Here is a 17,690-nt window from a genome sequence, read left to right on the forward strand (position 1 = left end):
ATAAATCAATTTAAGACCTGCTATGCCAGATTTCCTGTCACATCCTGAGTTGGCTGTGCATTGGTATATGTGCCAGACTTACCACACCTTGATTAAAAAAAAAATGAAGCTGACATTGCTTTTGACACAGAAAGCTCCTTTGTGAGGTCCTGACACTTGGGAAGAGGTGTGCCTCACACCTGATTCAGTTCTCAGAGACAGGGAGAGGAAGTTGGAAATGTTCTTCCAGGGAGACTGTACTGATGAGGCAGCCATCAGTCATCAATCCACAAGAAACAAAGAGTCTTTGTTTTTTTTTGTTTTTTTTTTGTTTTTTTTTTTAACAAAGAGTCTTTGATTTCAGTGTCAGCTACAAGGCCATACTTGTTCATGCTTCTTCAACGTCGTCTGCTCAGACTACCAGATAGAGTTCATTGCCACTCTCTCCTTGCCAGCAGTAAGCAGAAGCAGGAACTCTTGCAAGAGAAATGTTTGCCCAGAGCAGAGGAGAAGCTGGAAGAAGGTTATATAGTTTTTGTTCTTGTTTTTTTGTTTTGTTTTGTTTCATTTTACTAAGGACTGACATTTTACTAAGGACTGTATGCTCCATGTAGTTCCATAAAAACTTCAAAAACAGAGCTTCTAAGGTGGAAATAAAGAACTGACCAATTAGTCTTCCAGTTAAACTAAATTCTAAGTACAGGCTCTTATTCATAAAATCTTTTTTTACTCATTTCCTGACTTAAAAATGTTTTTCAGGTGGCTGTCCACATTAATGAAGAACATGTTGAAATCTCTCACAAAGATCTCACTTTTACACTGGACACATTGGCTTCACCAAATTTACCCAAGATAGATAGATGATGACCTAAAAGGTATGTTTATTTTCTCTATCTGATATTTTCTGCCAAAGCTGCTGGTCTTTCTATTTCATCACTTATTCTTTCTTTTTGCTATCTATAAAGATGACATGACAAGTGTGTAGGACATTTTGGCTATAAGTACTAATGTGGTTTTTTTGAGGTCGGTCCATGGAAATACCTGGATGTGACATACAGCGCAGGGCCGAGGCGGGGTAGATCATGAAAAATACTGCCTATAATTGTCTCCCCCTTATCTGTGGGGTCTATGTCCCAACATTCCCAGTGGATGGCTGAAATTGAATAGTCTGAACCCTTTTATGTACTATGTTTTTTCGATACATACATAAGTATGATAAAGTTTAACTTATGAATTAGGCACAGTAAGAGATAAATAAAGACGATAATAAAATAGAACAATTATAACACTATATTGTAATAAGTTATGTGAATGTAGTCTCAAAAATCTTACTGTACTCTACTCACCCTTGTGATGATGTGAGATGATACAACCTACGTGATGAGATGAAATGAGGTGAATAACATAGGTGTTGTGAAATAGCATCAGGTACTATTGACCTTCTGAAGATAGGTCAGAAGGAGAATCATCTGCTGCTGGATGAGGGGGTTGACTGCAAGTAACTTAAACCATGGAAAGGGAAACCAGGGGTAAAGGGGGGACTACTGGGAACTGAGGTTCATGGAGAAAATGGTGAGCCTATGATTCCACTTGGTCTCTTTTCTTACGTAATGAGAGGATCCAAGCACATGTAAAGGTTATTGTTGCAAAAATCAAGAATATGCTCACACAAGTGGAAGGCTGGAGAAACAACTGTTGAGAAAAATGATCTTATCCTAGGTAGGGGAGATCTAAATAGAGTTTAGAAGGTAGGTAGGAAGAGTACACTAAAGATAGTTATTGTCATGGAAAACAATCATGAATATTTGAATCAGAAAGAGAGGGACAGCTTTGGAAAGCTCTCAGCCTTTTAGAGATTTAGTTTCTGGAAACCAAACTAAAAGCTCAAGTCTACTCTGACTTGTTATGCTCCTTTCTACTTTTGGAGCAGCTTCCAACATTTTATCCTTTGCACTTTCAAATGTTGTGAAATAACTCCAAGAAGGCCTTTTGGGTGAAGGTTTTCTTTTAGCTGGCATCATTTCCTCTGGGACATCTCCATCTTTCAGGCACAATCACTTTCTCCATTTATGATGATGTTTGCCTTCACTCATTTCCTCTGACTACATATATATCCACAGTGTCAACTTTCCCACCATTGATTCTCTCTTCTGAAATTCCATTTACAGTTGATTCTGTTTTACTTCCACAGTTGTTGCTTAGGGTTTCTCTACCACACTTTCATCTCTCTTGGCCAATTCTCTGAAGAATCGATTTTTGCAAAATGTCATGGGAGTTAAGGAGGCAGTACAACTACACACTTTGCCGTGTGTGTATGAAAGCAATACTAATTATTCAATTATACCCAGTTGACACATTGCGGTACCTGAAATTAGAACTGTGCTGTTGGGGAGCTGATGTTAATCACCCAAATCTTGGAACCAAATTTTGTGTATATTGGAAATGTGCATAGTGAGGACTGCCTACATATTCAAAGGGTTTACTTAGAACTGTCCATATGCTACTGGGCCCAAATTTAATTTTTGTATGTTTAAGGACAATTCAAAATTGAAGATTCCCCCCACACACACACTTATTGGAATGGTTTTCTTACTAATTCATTTTGAGGAGGTCTCACTGGTTGTACTTATTCTCTACCTTTGTCTTGGTGAGCTGTACTGCATGATTCCTTGCATTAAATTAAATGCTGTTTGACCTTAGTGACTATCTATAAGATTTTCATTTCCCATGAAAATGAGATATGGATTTAGAGTCTAAACAAAAGTGTTATTATTTCCACAACATCAGCACAAAAAGAAAAACAAATATTCTGCTGCCCACTTGATAATTGAGGCTGTAGATATTTAACTTTATAGCAATTATACAGGTATGCTTATTTAGAATGACATGAATATCTTATTAAAAAGAAACAACAGGGGATCCCTGGGTGGCTCAGCGGTTTAGTGCGCCTGCCTTCTGCCCAGGGTGTGATCCTGGGGCCCCAGGATCAAATCCCACATCAGGCTCCCCGCATGGAGCCTGCTTCTCCCTCTGCCTGTGCTTCTTTCATTCTCTCTCTCTCTCTCTCTCTGGAATAAATAAATAAAATCTAAAAAAAAAAGAAAGAAAGAAAGAAAGAAAGAAAGAAAGAAAGAAAGAAAGAAAGAAAGAAACAGGCCCAGTCCAAAACCTTTGGGTTGCAGTAAAAGTGGTCATAAGAGGAAAGTATATAGTAATACAGGCCCACCTCAAGAAGCAAGAAAAGTCTCAAATGCACAACCTAACCTTACACCTAAAGAAGCTATAAGAAGAAAAAAAAAAGAAGAAGCTAGAGAGGAACAGCAAATAAAGCCTAAAGCTAGCAGAAAAAAAAGGAAATAATAAAGATTAGGGCAGAAATAAATGATATAGAAACAAAAAGCACAGTAGAATAGATCAGTGAAACTAGGAGCTAGTTCTTTGAAAGAATTAATAAAACTGATAAACCCATAGCCAGTATTATCAAAAAGAAAAGGAAAAAGAACCCAAGGAAATAAAATCACAAATGAAAGAGATCACAATCAACACCACAGAAACACAATTATATGAATATTATGAAAAATCATGTGCCAAAAAAAAAAAAAAGAGAAATCATGTGCCAACAAATTAGGCAATATGTAAGAAGTGGAAAAATTCCTAGAAACACATAAACTACCAAAACTGAAACAGGAATAAATAGAAAATTTGAATAGATACATAACCAGCAAAGAAATTAAATCAGTAATCAAAAATGTCCCAACAAATAAAGTCCAGGACCAGACTGCTTCCCAGAGAAATTCTACCAAACATTTTATTTTTTTTAACATTTATTTACTTATTCATGATAGACAGAGAGAGAGAGGCAGAGGCACAGGCAGAGGGAGAAGCAGGCTCCATGCTGGGAGCCCGATGCGGAATTCGATTCCGGGACTCCAGGATCGTGCTCTGGACCAAAGACAGGCGCCAAACCACTGAGCAACCCAGGGATCCCCCTCTACCAAACATTTTAAAGAGGAGCTAATACCTATCCATCTCAAACTGTTCCTCAAAATAGAAATGGAAAGAAAACTTTCAAACTCATTTTACAAGGCCAGTATTGCCTTGATTCCCAAACCAAAGACCCCACTAAAAAGAATTATAGGCCAATAACCCTGATGAATATGGATGCAAAACAAGATACTAGCAGATCAAATCCAACAATAATTAAAAGAATTATTTACCACAATTAAGTGGGATTTATTGTTGGGCTGCAAGGGTGGCTCAATATTTTCAAATCAATGAATGTGATAAACCATATTAATAAAAGAAAGGATAAGAACCATATATTATCCTCTCAATAGATGCAGAAAAAGCATATGACAAATTGCAGCATCCATTCTTGATAAAAATCCTCAACAAAGTAGGGATGGAGGGAACATACCTCAATATCATAAAGGCTATGTATGAAAAACCCATAGCTAATATCGTCTTCAATAGGGAAAAACTGAGAGCTTTTCTTTTATTGTCAGGAACAAGACAGGGATGTTGTCTCTCACCATTGTTATTTAGCATAGTACTGGAAGTCTTAGCCTCAGGAATCATGATTCTACCAAAAAAAATTGCTAGAACTGACATATGAATTCAGCAAAGCCACAGTATATAAAATCAACATAGTGAACAATCTATGCACCAATAATGAAGAAGCAGAAAGAGAAATCAAGGAATCAATTCCATTTATAACTGTACCCAAAACCTAAAGATACCTAGGAATAACCTAACCAAAGAAGTAAAGAAATGTACTCTAAAAACTATAGAACTTTTATGAAAGAAATTGAAGATGACACACAAAGATGAAAACATTCCATGCTCATGGATTAGAAGAGCAAATATTGTTAAAATGTCTATGATACCCAAAGCAATCTACACATTTAATGCAATCGCTATCAAAATACCACCAGCATTTTTCACAGAGCTAAAACCAACAATCTGAAAATTTGTGTGGGACTACAAAACACCCTGAATTGCCAAAGCAATCTTGAAAAAGAAAAACAAAGCTGGAGACATCACAATTCTGGATTTCAAGCTATATTACAAAGCTATAGTGAGCAAGACAGTATAGTTGGCACAAAAGCAGACACATAGAACAATAGAACAGAATAGAAAACCCAAAAATAAACCCACAACTATATTGTCAACTAGTCTTTGACAAAGCAGGAAAGAATATGCAATGGAAAAAAACACAGTCTCTTCAGCAAATGGTGTTGGGAAAACTGGACAGCAACATTCAGAAGAATGAAACTGGACCACTTTCTTACACCATACACAAAAATAAATTCAAAATGGATTAAAGACCTAAATGTGAGATAGGAAACCATCAAAATCCTAGAGTAGAACACAGGCAGCAACCTCTTTGACTTTAACTGTAGCAAATTCTTACTAGGCATGTCATAGGAGGCAAGGGAAACAAAAGCAAAAATGAACTTTTGGGATTTCATCAAGATAAAAAAAAAAAAAAAAAACCTTTGCAGAGGAAATAATCAACAAAACTAAAAGGCAACCTACTGAATCACAGAAGATATATGCAAATGACATATCAAATAAAGAGTTAGTATCTGAAGTCTATAAAGAACTTACCAAATTCTACGCCCCAAAAAACAAATAATCCAGTTAAGAAATGGGCAGAAGACATGAATAGACATTTTTCCAAAGAAGGTATCCAGATAGCCAACAGACACTTGAAAAGACGCTCAACATAACTCACCATCACTCATCTTCAGGGAAATACAAATCAAAACTACAATGAGTACCACACCTGTCAGAATGGCTAAAATTAACAACACAGGCAACAACAAATGTTGGCCAGGATGTGGAGAAAGAAAAACCTTCTTTAAAAAAAAAAAAAAAGATTTTATTTATTTTTTCACGAGAGGCAAAGATTCAGGCAGAAGGAGAAGCAGGCTCCTGGCAAGGAGCCCAATGCGAGACTTGATCCCAGATCCCAGGACCACACCCTGAGCCAAAGGCAAACGCTCACCCCTGAGCCACCCAGGCATCCTAGAAGAACCCTCTTATACTATTGATTAGAATGCAAACTCTTGCAGCCACTCTGTAAGACAGTATGGAGGTTTCTCAAAAAGTTAAAAATGGAACTACTCTGTGACCCAGCAACCGCACTACTAGTTATTTACCCAAAGGACACAAAAATACTGATTCAAAGACGCACATGCACCTCAACCCCCAATGATTATAGCAGCATTATCAATGATAGCCAATATCTGGAAAGAGCCCAAATGTCCATGGACTGATGAATGGATAAAGACGATGTGGCATACGCGCGCGTGCACACACACACACACATAGGAATATTACTCAGCCATCAAAAAGATTGAAATCTTGCCCTTCACAATGATGTGGATGGAACTAGAATGTATTATGAGAAGCAAAATAAGTCAGTCAGAAAAAAACAAATGCTATAGGATTTCACTCATGTGGAATTTAAGAAACAAAACAGAAGAACATAGTGGAAGAAAGAAAGAAAAAAAGAGAAGGAGGCAAACCATGAGAGACTCTTAACTATAAAGAACAAACTGAGGGTTTTTGGAGGGGAGATGGGTGGGGATGATGGGCTAAATGGGTGGTGGATGTTAAGGAGGGAGGGCACTTGTGATGAGCACTGGGTGTTATATATAAGTGATAAGTCACTAAATTCTACTCCTGTAGCAATATTATACTGTATGCTAACGAACTAGAATTTTTTAAAAAGATTTTATTTATTTATTTGTGAGAGGCAGAGAGAGAGAGAGAGTGGCAGAGACACGGGCACAGGGAGAAGCAGGCTCCATGCAGGGAGCCTGATGTGGGACTCGATCCCGGGACTCCAGGATCACGTCCTGGGCCAAACAAAGGCAGGTGCTAAACCGCTGAGCCACCCAGGGATCCCCAACTAACTAGAATTTAAATAAATACTTGAAACAAAACAAAACAAAACAAACCCAGAATCATAAAAACTACGTAGCAGCACAGACACTCATGACGACAGAGAAGAGAAAACACTGAGACTATGGGGGTGTCTAGCTCAGCTTTAGTCCCTGGCAGGACTCTGAAAAGTGAGAGACTGCAAAGCCTCCCTTGAAGTTAGCACTTAAAGGACTCAAATCCATTTTGAGTCAGGGTGCATTTTGCATTTGTGGAGACCTGATGCAAGAACACATCCTTCCAAGGCAATTGAGTTAGGACCAAAGCCATAGGGACACACATAGAAGTCAACCAGCAGAGCTTGGAGAGGGGAAGGACAGCAGAAATCCAGAGTGAGTCTCACAGAGACTTCCCTCTTCCCAGGGCTAAGATTCTTACTTTTTCTATAAAAATGTTGGTGTTTAAAAAAAGGAACAATAGGAGACAGGTGACTCAGTGGTTGAACGTCTGCCTTCAGCTCAGCGCATGATTCTGGGGTCTGGGATTGAGTCCCACATCTGGCTCCCTGTGGGGAGCCTGCTTCTCCCTCTGCCTGTGTCTCTGCCTCTCTCTCTCTCTGCATCTTTCATGAATAAATAAATATATCTTTAAAAAGTAAGTAAATAAAATAAAAATAAAAATAATTAAAAAAAGAACACTAGGCCCAAAATGGAGTCACTGTTGCTAAGCCCCACTAAGACTTAATACCTAACCTAATTGGAGTTTCAGCCTTTCCCAGGAGTGGAATCTTGAACCAGTCACTCTAGAAATTCCTGATCAGCGCTAGTGAGGTAATCTTGATAAGACCTCAGCCTTCCTCAAAAGGAAAGTAACCTGCCTGAAATAATCCATTCTTTTAACTTCCTTGTCCTACCTTCTTTCTGCCTGTAAAATCTTCCATTTTGTACAGCCCCTCAGAGCTCCTTTCTTGCTAGATGGAAGGCTGTTCAATTCATGATTCACTGAATAAAGCCAATTAGATCTTCAAATTTACTTAGTTGATTTTTTTTAACAACTCAACTAACATTGCCACCTACTGATTTTTGTTACTAATTTTACATAAAAATTGGAATTTTTAAAATCAAAACATATAGTTATGCCTCATGAGTGTTAAGTGTTCTTAGGGGTCCAAAGAAACACATAGTATATCTGACCTAGAGTGCTATGATTCCTCCAAAATAGGACTAATTTTGACCAAGTAAGCTTTTCTATGTAACTTCCATGTCAGAATAACCACATTCATATGACATGTTTTTAGTTTTTTTGTATACCTTTTCAATTTTCTTCCATTGGTAGATCTACCAAGTGGCTCGCTAACATATCACTTAGAAGGTCTGGCCTATTACAAGTTGGGACAATCTCTGCAAAGATAGGTGTTTTTGTTCATAAAAGCCATTTTTCATGTCTCTAAACTTGATCCAGTCATTTAGTCACTTTTCACTTGCATTTAAACCTTAAAATAAGGTTTTCTTCTACTGTATCGATTAAGTTATATTAGATTTTTCAATGTCATGTAGCTTTTACTCATTGACATAACAAAACTGTGTGCTTCAAATAAGCTGTCACTCTCAATATAATAATTTTCGCAAAAATTACATATTTTAAAATGTTGTTGGGGCCAGAATAATCCACTCATGTTTTATAGTATTATAATGCATATATTCTATTAATTAGCCTTTTGTCAAGTGCTCCCTTTCAATCTTCTTTTCCCTAATGTTCTCTAAATAGTATAGTACTTCGTTATTATCACCATATTTCTGTTTTTCCTTACTCATATATATTTCCTTTATTTATTTATTTTTAAAGAATATCTCTTCACTTGCAAAATTCTTTTCTACTTTTTTCCTCTCCAAAAATTGCTGGGTCCTTTCTTTCTCTGTAGAATAATTTTCCTGGTTCTTTTCCTTGTAACCGAATGGAATGCCATTGACCCATCTCTTTACTGACATCCTATGAATAATTGAATATTTTTCAGTAAATGCCTTTAAGTAGACTATAAAATCATGGTCATTTAGTAGAACTAATATATAAAAGTCAGAGCAGACGTAAATCTCTATTGTCAAGTGAGTTTGTAATGCAAGTGTGCACATTCCTGTTAAAGATGTCTGTATCTGAAATCTTACAATAACTCCATTGACACTTTGTCTATACTTAGCAGAAGAGTTTACATTCTCAGAAGAAATGGAGTCATTTATATCATTTATATATGCCATTTTTTACTTAAAAGATATTTAGCACTTTCATTCCCTAGAACATCCGTTGTGGACAGGAATCGAACAGTGAGCATGTTAGCCCATGACCTCTGAAATGCATAATCTTTTAAAGTTAGTATCCTAGTGATCCTTCTTTTGATTTTACATTAATTTTACATCCATCTTTTGTCCTCTCTTTGCAAGATGCAATTATATGACATATACCAGTTTCAAAAATGAAAGGAATGAAACAAATTTTCTTAGAATTTCTTAATGCTGCTTGAGATAATCAAGGTAGAGTTGCTAGATAAAATATGGAATGCCTTGTTAAATTTGAATTTCAGATAAGCAGTAAATAATTTTTAATATAAATGCGTACCATGCAATATTAGTTATGGCCTAAATTAGACATGCATAAACATGGCAAACTAAACTAGGTTAAATAAATCAGAAAAACACTGGAAATGGCCAAAGTAGTGAGAATGACATTCACCACCAGGTGATTCACTTTGATGACAACAGTTTGTCCACTGTATCCCTCATTCCCTCTATCACTCCCATCCCCACCCACTACATGATATCCTCACAGAATCAGATTAAGATACTTCAAATTAATTAGTCATCTTGATCAATCTTTAGCATGTGTGTTTATTAGTGTGATAATTAGTATACAAATAGGCATCATAGCATGACCTCCTCTCTACTACCTATACTTAAAAATATTTCTAACTGCTCAAGCACTCAAGATTACTTCCAACATATTCTGCATAAAGAACAACTGGAAAGGGAATTCAGTAAGTAATAAGGTATGATCAAATTTAAGTGATTGGATTACCATGTTTGTATCTGGGGCTTATAAGTAGTTAAGGATATTAATTTGGAACTAGCAGATCAATGGTTTATATTCTGATTCTAGGACCTTTATCTCTTGCCCTCATTATAGGAGTTACCAGAAAAGAAGCAGAATACATGATTGTCATTTTTCAAAATAAACCAATAGTTTTGCTAAATTAGTACTCTTTGTACACTTGTTAAACTGATTTGGAGCATCCAGAGGTCAATATGAGACCCAGTGATATAGGCTAAATTGAGTAATCCAAACACTAAATCTAGGAGATGGGAGAGAAGCGTAAAACGTGGGCTAGGGAAAAACCTGATAGAAATAGTAGCCTTTTAGATATTGCCTCAGTGTCAAAATCTTTTTTTTTTTTCTTTTTAAAGATTTTATTTATTTATTTATTTATTTATTTATTTATTTGAGAGACAACAGGAAGAATAACAGAAGGAGAGAGTCAGGAAGATTCGGCACTGAGCAGGGCCCGAAGCTAGGCTTGATCCCATGACCCTGAGATCATGACCTGAACTGAAATCAAGAGTCAGGTGCTTAACCTACTAAGCCATCCAGGAGCCTCCTCAGTGTCAAAAATTGTAATTGAATCACATGCTGGAGAAAGCTTATTAATGAAATGCAAGACTCTTCTAGTTGCTGACTCTAAATAAAATGTAAACGGTCTAATTTTCTTAAAATTAAAGGGTTTTTTAAAAGATTTATTTATTTGAGAGTGAGGAAGAACAAAAGAGATCACAGAGGGTGAGGAAGGGGGAGAAGCAGACTCACTGCCAAGAGAGGAGCCTGACGCAGGGGTCAATCAATCCCAGGACCCTGAGATCATGACTTGAGCCAAAGGCAGACACTTAACCGACTGAGCCATCCAGACACCCCTTAAAATTAAAGAGTTTTTAAAGAGCATAAGAAATATATTCAAAATATGGGATGGTATTTACATTTTAAAACTCTAAATTATATATGTATTTTTGGCATGATTATGTTTCCTTTAAAGATGATTAACATTTTCAATGAAAACTATACATATTTTCTTTTAATCTGTTTTTGTTTCATTGTTATTTACCTCCCATTCATTTTCAGATAGCAAACTTTTAGAAATATACCTTAACAGTCTAAGATCAGAAGGTTGCAATAAATAATTCTATACGTACCACCTCAAATCAACGATCAGAACAATCAATGCTAAAGGCGGTATAATAGATGCTCCTACTAGGATATAAATAATCCTTTCTGTCATTTTTGATTTTGGAATATGTTCCTATTTTGGTTATTTTGGTTCGTTGGTGTTTTATGCCTGCCTAAAAGCAACAGTGAGGTCATACATTATTTTTGGCACTCCTTCACCCCCAAGTAAAGCCATTTGTCACTCCTTCACACTCTGCATGGGTCTTATGAAAAGGCTTGACCTATTTAATTTTATTATTATTCTTTAAATAGGCTCCACGCAGAGCATGGAGCCCAACGTGGAACTTGAACTGAAAACCCTGAGATCAGGACCTGAGCTGTGACCAAGAGTCAGATGCCTAACCAACTGAGCCACCCAGGCGCCCACACTTTTGACCTGTATTAGATGTTTGGATATGTGAGGTCGATAGCTATTAGAGCGTATGTGTGCCACTACACTTTGATAAACAAGTTCAGAAGGTGAGGCATTGCAGATAGAAGGTTTATACAAGAATTCTGAGAAGACAGGCAGGGAGCAAAACCAGACAGATCACCACCAGTGTTTTGAGTGGGAGTGTTTGAAATGGGCTGGCATTGCAACCTGAAGAATGACTCGGGCAAGGCTTAATTGAAGACCATGACCCAGTTGCGTGGGGTCACGGTAGGGTGGAACTCTTAACAGGTTGAAACCCATTGGCTTAGCCTTTCTCAGGGAAGACAGGTCGTGATCAGAGAAGTTAGCAAGGCATACTGAGAATTTCTTAAGGAACATAAGACAGCCAGATAAGCTGAGTTCTAGCTCTGAGATAGCACTACATATCAGTTTCTGTAAATTATTGGGATAAGCTATATTTAACCTGCCTTTTCTCCATCTGGACAGGTACAAGCCTTCCACAGGTAGCTTTGCCACTGTGTCAGTATTTCTAAGACTACCGCAGAGCAGCAGCTGTGTTTTCACACTTCCAAGACCTGAGCCAAGTTTGCATGGGACGGCAGTGCTCTGCCAGGAGACTTCGGCAGGAGCCCTCTTAGAAGTCCTCTGATTTCCTTTTAGCTTAGCCTCCTTCATGGGACTTACACTCCCTCCCTACCCCTACATTTTGGGCCAAGGGCCAGGCTTATAAAGCCAGGCATTGGGTCAGGGTTTAGACATACATGGCCTATAAAAATGTCTCTGAATCGACAGTAATTAATCTCCTGTGCAACTGTATTTGGCTTTACAATGCTACGAGTGTTTAGCAATTGCTCTTACTGGAACCAGATCTACAGAGATTAGGTTGGGGATGATATAAACATTTTCCGAAAAAAAAAAGAAAAAAAAACATTTTCCGTCAATGGGGGAAGATAACCTAGAAACATTTCTTTTTACTGTCTCCTCGTCAGAGCTTTTTTTTTTTTTTTTTTTTAGTTCTTTTTTTCTCGTCGAGCTTTTATAACTACTGACCTCTGATCTAAGGTCCCTAAGTATTCCTGGGGAGAGCTTCATGCTAGTGTGACTTGATTCTGCAGGAGTGGCAGGCTGTCTAAAATCAGCTAAGTTATTCTCAACCCAGGGCATTTAGAAACTAATTGGACTGGGTTTTTGGTTATCACAATGACAGGGGAGCAATTCTGGTATCGAATGGATGGAAGCCAGTGATGCCACCTTCCTACAATGCACACGGATAGTCCTGCGGAACCAAGAATTACCCTACACAAAGTTCCCACAGCACACTCGGGACTGACAATACTTGTAGTGATCTCTAGTTGACTCCCACTTGCATTTCCACTAGTAACTGTCCCAAACTATTTTCTCAAAACCACCCAATTATGCCCTCATTTCATTTTCTTGTTTCCTCAGACTCTTCATTCAACAAAACTTATTCAAAGTCCCTCCCTCTTCCCTTTACTGTTTTCTCTGTGTCCACCCTGTTCTCCTTCCTGCCCTCTCAGAAGAAGGCATCTTTTCATCTCCTTCCCAAGGATAACAACAGATCTACCCAAGGCGCTGGTCCCTCCACCCCCCCCCCATTCCCAACTCTTGTCTCTTGCATCTTTAATGCCTCACCAGTACTTTCCACCCCTTAGAAAAGTACTTGAGTCTTTCACCCCTAAAATATCAAATAAAAGCAAAAACAAAACTCTTAAGCCTACTACTTGCTCCCTCAAATTAACATTCCACTTCATTTCTTCCATGTAGGGCCCAGTATCAATAAACCATTTTAGGTACTCACTGGTACTATTTCTTTACCATCTACTGGCTCCTAAAACTCTCATAATGTGATTTCCACTCCCAATTCTGCTCTCTCCTGAAGGTAATCTCAATGGCAAGTTGCCAGACCACTCACTCTTCAAAATCCTTGGATTTCTTGGCGAAATGGGATCCTTGATAAATCACTTATTAAAGATCATTCTTCCCCACTTTTCTTCAGTTTGCCATGTGATTGTTCCCAAGAAGAGCAGAACCACACCAGATGTGGTTCTTCATTTTCCTGCATTCCCTTTTAGTATTTCCCTATTTTCCCTATTAGTACACGCTCACGACCCTGACAGTCCCATCTTTGAGGCTCCTTTTCCTTCTCCCTTTGCCATACGCTGAATGCAGGTGTTGGCCACCCTCTACTTGGTGTCCTTGCCTTCTTCTTAACCAAGTGAATGATCCTTAAATCTACAAACACTCCTAGCCATGACACCACTCTTCAACTTCAGGCCAGACTGCTTGTTATCCGACAGATAATTCCACCTGGCTGATCCACTGCCACTCCCTAAATTTAATAAAATCTAATACATTCTGGTGTGTTTCTCTTATAGCACTTTAAGTTTGGTGATCATTTTTATAGGTGACGGTCTTCACTACTGACCTGGAAATTCCTTGAAGACAAGGATGGTTTCTTCTTTAATTTTGCCCTAAAATCTGGTGCTTCAAAATGTGAATTGGATAGTAAAGAAGTTGATGAGTGAGTGAAGACTTGTCATTCCTTAGAAAAGATTGTGTCTTTCATATCTGTGGTCCAGTGCCTGGCCCGGTGCTTCGTGCATAGACAAATATCGTCTGAGTGACTCTGCCTTCTTTTCTTCCAAGCAAGTATCTTCTATTTTCTTTCTTGTCAATGTCAATGATACTAGCATTTTCCTACTTACCCAGGTTGTAAACCTCAATATTCTCTGACCCTCCCAACAGTACCTAATTCCAATAAGTTGCCAAGTCTGGTAAATCTCCCTCAAAGATTTTAAATATTCCCTTTTACAGGCATACCTTGTTTTACTGTGCTATACTTTATTGCACGTAGCAGATATTGCATTTTTTTTTTTTTTACAACAAAAGGGTTGTTAGTGGCAGCCCTTGTGTCCAGCAAGTCTCTTGGTGCCATTTTTCTAAGAGCGTTTGCTTACTTTGTGTTTCTCTGTGTCACTTTTTAGTAACTCTTGCAATACTTCAAACTTTTTCATTAATATTATATTTGTTAGGGAACTCTGTAATCCATGATCTTTAATGCTACTGTTGTAATTGTTTTGGGGTATCACACACTGTGCCCATGTAAGACAACAAACTTAATAAATGTTCATGATCATCATTCTCTTTCTTCCTTTCCTTGGGCCTCTCTATTGCCCTTGCCTGAGACACAGCAGTGTTGAAATTAGGCCAGTGAATACCCCCACAATGGCCTCTACATGTTCATGTGAAAGGAAGAATCACCTCTCACTTTAAATCAAAAGCTAGAAATGATTAAGCTTAGTGAGGAAGGCATGTCAAAAACCCAGATAGGCTGAAAGTTAGGCCTCCTGTGCCAGTTAGCCAAGTTGTAAAGGCAAAGGAGAAGTTCTTGGAGGAAATTAAAAGCTCTACCCCAGTGAATACATGAATGATAAGAAAGTGAAACAGTCTAACTGCTGATAAGGAGAAAGTCTGAGTGGTCTGGATAGAAGATCAAACCAGCTATAACTTCATTGTTGTCTTATTTTAAGAAAGTACCACAGCCTGACCTTCAACACCCATCAACATCAAGGCAAGACCCTCCACAGGCAAAAACATTCAGACTCACTGGAAGCTACGATGATGGTTAGCATTTTTTAGCCATAAATTATTTTTTAATTAAGGTAGTACATTTTTTTTTTTTTTTTTTTGTGGACATAATGCAATTGCATGCTTAATAGTCTACACCTAGTTTAGCAGAGAAAATGGGAAGGGCATTCCAAGCTCAGGAAACAGAGAGAATTTGCAAGTAGGAAATCAGAATATAATGAGTCTGAGGATGGGAGCTTTGGTCAGAAAGTGGAGGGCCGCTTTGCCACACTACAGAGCTTAGACTTTACCATCCCCAGTAGATAATCTGTGCTTTCCCAACTCCATGTATTGGATCTCACTACTTCTTTCTATCAACCTGCTCTTCTTCCTCTCCATCTTTTCACAACCAAACACTCCTATTGCCCTTATAAATCCTAGCTCCAATTCTTCTTCCCCTATGAACTGTCCTTAATTCTCCCAGGCAGAAACAACCTCTACTTTTACTCTTTAATTCCCTTCTGCTTTGTTTGGCATGTGTCTCTCTACCTTGTATTGATGTTGTTGTAGACACTTTATGGCTCCATCAGCTCCTTGAAGGATAGGGAGTACATTTTCTTCCCCTATTACGTCCTTACATTCTTTTGTTCTGGGCACTAAGCACATAGCAGATGCTCAATAAATATTTGTGACCCTTGGATCACTTTTTCACAGATTTTTAGTATCACTTTGTTAGCTAGTATTTAGCAGTAAACAAGATATCTTTGTTTTCCAGAACATCTTTTTCAATAAGAAAATATCTTTGGTAAAGGAAAGCATTAAAAGTACTTTTTTTAGTTTTTCAGGACACTTAAAAATACTTTGGATTATTGAATTGTATAATTTGGGGTCTGTCTTTAAATTGGAATTAGAATGAATTTTTGAGAATGGAGAGTAAAAGCTACCGGAGGAAAAGTTAGAAATTTTTATTTAATTTAGGAGAATCATAAGGATTATGTTACAATATGTTATGTACAATTATGTTACATAATTATGTTACAATTATGTCTTCGTTCCTAACGGATTACTTTTTTGTTAATTTTATGCAGGTGGAAAGATTCAGTCAGCAGTTTTTTTACACACATTGTGAATGTCATTTATAAAGTTATTAAATAAAAGCATTTTAGGAAAATTTACATTTTTCAGGTTTCTAATTTTTTTTAAAATTTTGTCTTTAAAAAAGTAAAACAAAACTTTTGCCCCCAAAGAAATTAATGTGCATCATAATGGAAGTATCTAATCAGAAAAAGCAAACCTTATATATTCTATTGCTCTTCAGTTTATTTCAGTGAATATTCAGTGTTTGAATAAAGTAATAAAGTACATTTCCTAAGAATGTAATAGTTCCCTAAATACACAAGTTTACTCTTGTGTCAGTCAGGCATAGTTATAGGTTTATGCCCACATATGTCTTTCCATAGGAGATAGTGATTTTAAAGCCTGCACCACCTAAACCCACCTACACTTTAAATATTTAAGCAGATGTGATATATTCATTGATCTCTAATGATGTTGATAGACCTTTCAGTTCATCCTCACCCTCTCACCCTATCCCCTTTCTTATTTGTAGGACGTTCCTGCATGAAAGTAGAGCCATTTGCGCTAGAGACAAAAATACTGATTACCCTGTATAGTGCTAATTTAGTACTCATTAAAAAATTTCCCTAATCATTTGCACTAACTAGCACCAATAGCATAGGCTGTTGGACTTAAACATTACTCCAATGATTTTTAAATGGTACAGCCATTATCATTATCAGTCTTTGGATGATGGAATCTGTACTTGAAGTACTAAATCCTAGGAAATGTGTAGACCAAGAAAAGCAATTTCTGATTCTGCTAACCAGAGTAGCATGTGGCCACCACATGGGTAGTAATACAGCCACCCACCAGCTCCCTCACACCACACACACACACACACACACACACACACACACACACGGTGCTGCAATTTTTCTGAGAACAAAGAGCCTGTTTCGTCATTCATCCTAATAAACTCATGTTTCCTATCAGTACCAGGGAAAACTACACAAAGCATCCCTTTGAATATCTTCGAGTGACTTCATGCTTAGATTGGTTCCTAAAGGATTAGGGTTTTCTTTGTATAACATCATTTCCTAAGTGTGCTTAATCACAAGGAAATCGTGAAAGCTATAATACATTAAATTTAAGATTTTTATTTTCTGGATAAGTAAAATTGAAGAAAAATCATATCCTTTTTTGGGGGCCATCTGGTAACCTAAGAAGGAAGGAGTAAATGTTTCTAGTTGCTTTGAGCAAACCCATATGCTGCCAGTCATTACTAATGCCGGCCAATGAGAGAGTTGAATTTCACTAGTGTATTCTGAGATGTGCTCCGATCATCTGTTGCTTCTATAGCTAGATTCTGTGCAAACATATTTTCTCTCTTGTATTTTCATTTCATACTTTCCAAAGACTATCTATAATCAATTGATATGTTCTACTTTTCTCTAAAATTTGCCAATAATAATTTAGCCAAAACAAACAGGAAATTCTTCTGGAAGTCTGATCTCTAATTAATTCTGAAACTAAGCTC

General features: G+C 37.4%; 1 protein-coding gene across 1 annotated transcript in view; it reads left to right on the forward strand.

Annotated features, from left to right (window-relative positions):
- Window positions 1-361: 361 nt before the first annotated feature.
- LRAT (lecithin retinol acyltransferase) overlaps window positions 362-17,690 on the forward strand; it is a 48,364-nt gene continuing 31,035 nt past the window's right edge. The window contains exons 1-2 of the mRNA XM_035699217.2: window positions 362-502; window positions 739-854. The gene's annotated coding sequence lies outside the window, so the exon portion shown is untranslated. The remainder of the gene's footprint in view (window positions 503-738; window positions 855-17,690) is intronic.

This window comes from Canis lupus, chromosome 15 (assembly GCF_003254725.2).
Source record: "Canis lupus dingo isolate Sandy chromosome 15, ASM325472v2, whole genome shotgun sequence".
Lineage (NCBI taxonomy): Eukaryota > Metazoa > Chordata > Mammalia > Carnivora > Canidae > Canis > Canis lupus.